The following is a 3,729-nucleotide window of genomic DNA, read 5'->3' as shown; positions in this document are numbered from 1 at the left end:
AATTATTCATATTTCCCCATGAGCTGATTCGCTACATAATAATAACAACAATAATAATAATTCACATTTAATAATACATCAGTTCTGAACATCACAGTGCATTGCCTAGTTGTGACCAGCGGGGCGAAACAACATCTTTCCATTTTCTCATTCCTCACACAACAATATCATTCACTGGCAAACAACTGTAAACACGATTCTCATCAATAAATGACTCTGACAAACTTATAAATGGGTAACAAATGCCATGCATCCATGGAATTAGCTCCTTGAGATTTCAAGACAAAACCCCACCTTTAGCTCGAGCCTGACACTTCATGCAGACAGTCGCTACACATGAAACAAGTCCAGTGATGAGCAGAGGAAGAGCCACAGACACAGCGATGATCAGAGACAAACCTGAGAGAAAACACAACGAGAGACTGATTCTCTCTGAGAACTGCAGGTAAATGAGAGAAGATGAATGAACGGATCACCAGAGTACCATTTGAGACAGACGGAGAATCTGATGTATGATGTGATGAGTTGTGATTATTGATGATGATGATGATACTGAGGGTGGTGGTTTTTGTGCTAAATAATAGAGAAAATAATTGACAGTGACAAACGGCGTTACATTTTCAAGCTTTAAAAGCTTTTGAAACCCAGTAAAGTTTTCTTTTTGTAAATCTTAACATTTTGCTCATTAATCTTAATTTGAATAGTATACAATATAATAAATAATATACATATAATAAAGAGTTACTTTCAAATACTGAGACTCATTTGAAAATGAAAAGGCAAACATCCTGCCTCTATACCTACAACCATACATTTCACACAGTACAAACTGGGATTATATAAACATTTGCATATGTCTCTAGTACATATGCAACTGTTAAAACAGTCACAATGCAAACACACTTATCCACCTTCTTAAAACATGCTTTAGCTCCTTGTTGTCATCTTTAGGCAAACATTTAGCCATGCATGTGTGCTGCATATACATATCATCCAGATTATGTATCAATCACCATTGTCATATATTTCCCGCTGTATGACATGTTTAGGAATTCTGTGTTGTAGTTGTAGTTTCTTAGTTTACTATTTCATGTCCTAGTCTTGTAGTCTGATTGCGGTTTCTTTGTTGATTAGTTTATTGATTGTTTTCAGGTGTTTCTTGTTTTCTTCTTATCCATTTTATAATCAGCCCTTGTGTTTCTTTGAGCTTTGTTAAGTCTTGGTTGTCTGCCCTAGTGATCAGTTTCTGTTTTTCATCGTGGTTCATTTGCTTTGTTCTTTTCCTCCTACTGTTTTGCATTTCTTTATTTTCATTTAAATGTTATTCTGCATTCACCCCTTGTCTTTGAGTTCACCTTAATCACAGAGGACATGACTATAGATATCTTCATCAGGCTGACAACAATCAATGAACTAATCAGCAAAGAAACTACAAACAGACTAGGACAGGAAACAGGAAATGACTGAACTAGAACTACAACATAAATGTCCAAAACAAGACATGAAACATGTGTGACAGTCTTAGAGCCGACATTTGCCTTTGAACGTGACTTCTGTACAGAATGGCTAAAAATAAGTGTTTCAATGCAAAAGGTGATCAAGATACATTTATTTGAGATGCAAAATAACATAAGTTTTGTTTGTTAAGAAATTGATCAAAATGTAGTGAGTTCATGCTGAAAATGGGACAGGGTCAGAAAAATGAACGTAATTTAAAATGTACTATCATTTGTGCGCCTAACTGTAAAAAACAAGCAAAAGAAAAACAGCATTTGAGATGGTCATGTTCAAAATGCATTACTGGATTACTCACCTAACGTTCAGATTCACTTCAGTGTAGGAATCAATTCCTAATTTTTTTAACTCCACACTGGTGCGCCCCAGAATCTCGTTCACTTAGATCTCTGATGGTCACAGTGAAAACTGCTTCTCTTGTGTCATCACACAGAGAGAATCATCCGGAATCAACCCATTTGTTTTTCTCATAAGTCTTGACGAGATTAGAGAATGTTAATCACGGTCCTTTACAAAAATACTTTGAATTTCCAGTATGTTTGTCTTGATATATGCAAGTGATGTTGATTCCACCCCCTGAATGTTCAGTCACACTCAAGGAGGTCATTGCATCTACAACAACAAACCATTTTAATAAAATACTTTAGGCTAATTATGAGGCTTAAATGAGATGTAAATTCAAATTGCTTTCAAAAGTTTCGTCAGAGTTTTACCAGGAATCTTCAGCAGAGTGAAAGTCCAGATCATCTTCATTCTTCTCTCTTATTCAATGATCTTCTCTGTTGTCATCAGATTTAGCTCTACACAGGTCTGAGGCAATCGGTGTGTGTTTCAGGTGGTTCCTGGCAGTGTGTGAATCATGAATGTGATGAGATGCTGACTTCCTCTTCCTTTGTCTTCTGCCGCTGTATGTGTCACCGGTACAACTTAAACTGGAACAGAGAGAAACAGAAACGCAGGTCATGCAAAAAAAAAGAAAAAAAATGCATTAACAAAATAAGAACAAACTGTACAGAAGAAAGCATAGCACATAACTGTTGACATATAAAGAGTTTGTGCAGCATGTTTTTCAGGCTGTGAGCGTCCAGTGAGATTGTAATCTGTAATGCGTCATGACTTCCTCTTTGTTATGCTCACAACCCTCGAAGGAAAAAAACTAAAACATTCATGAAGTGTGAAGTCAACACACTTCTCATTATTTCACTTTACTTCCTGTCTTCTGTGTTTCGAGAAAAGCCTTGATTTCCACATTCCCATACATGGATTAACTCAGTTCTGATGAAACTGCAGAAAACACACTTCATCATTCAGTTTGTGTTTAAGTAAATGATCAGTGTTTATTTGAATATATTACAGTACATTACATTTATTCTGTAATCACACACATTTACCAGAAAATACATAACAGGAAACACGCCATTCAGTTATCAGGAGCCAATAATAGCTAAAGCAGAAGTGAAGCTATTTATTTACATGAGGTAATTTGTCCATAAACCCATATGATAAGATAAGCCACTGCCTGCTTTTTACATAAATAAACAAATTATACACAAATAACATCATAGATGAGCACAATATAACATACAACTTGGGTCACTGCTCACTGTGCAACAAACAATACAACAGTGAATGAATGAATTCACTGACTTTACAAAAATAGTTAAAATCTAAAGAATGTCTTTAAGAAAGTCCAATGACTGACTGTCTACGACTGTTGCACAAAGTCATGCAGATGAGGACATGATTCCTTATTTAAATCTAGGTCCTATGATTTCCACAATGCGGAAAACGCGGACGGAATTTGCAGACTCCAGTAAGAAAAACATCAGCGGGCTCCGCCGCTTCGGGAAGGCCAGAAGCAAACCCCGCCACCTCGGAGGGATCATCAGCGGGCACCGCCACCACGGGAGCATTGTGAGCGGACACCGCTGCCTCGGGGGAACTATGAGCGGACACCGCCGCCTCAAGAGATATGTGAGCGGGCACCACCGCTAATGGAACTTTGTGAGCGGACACCGCCGCCTCGGGGGAACTATGAGCGGACACCGCCGCCTCGGGGGAACTATGAGCGGACACCGCCGCCTCAAGAAATATGTGAGCGGGCACCACCGCTAATGGAACTTTGTGAGCGGACACCGCCGCCTCGGGGAGATCTGTGAGCGGACACCGCCGCTAATGGAACTTTGTGAGCGGACACCACCGCTAATGGAACTT

The 3,729-nt window shown here is 38.7% G+C and overlaps 1 long non-coding RNA gene across 1 annotated transcript; it reads right to left on the bottom strand.

Annotated features, from left to right (window-relative positions):
- Positions 1-517: 517 nt before the first annotated feature.
- Positions 518-2,427, bottom strand: LOC107576558 (uncharacterized). Its single transcript, XR_001608072.1, has 3 exons — positions 2,229-2,427; positions 1,814-2,127; positions 518-573 (listed from the first exon to the last, which is right to left on the bottom strand). It is a non-coding gene; the product is annotated as an uncharacterized lncRNA (long non-coding RNA).
- Positions 2,428-3,729: the final 1,302 nt, after the last annotated feature.

This window comes from Sinocyclocheilus grahami, unplaced genomic scaffold (assembly GCF_001515645.1).
Source record: "Sinocyclocheilus grahami isolate Dianchi unplaced genomic scaffold, SAMN03320097.WGS_v1.1 scaffold3924.1, whole genome shotgun sequence".
Taxonomy (NCBI): Eukaryota; Metazoa; Chordata; class Actinopteri; order Cypriniformes; family Cyprinidae; genus Sinocyclocheilus; species Sinocyclocheilus grahami.
The sequence above is the reverse complement of the archived record's forward strand: the minus strand, read 5'-3'. Positions and strand labels throughout refer to the sequence as shown.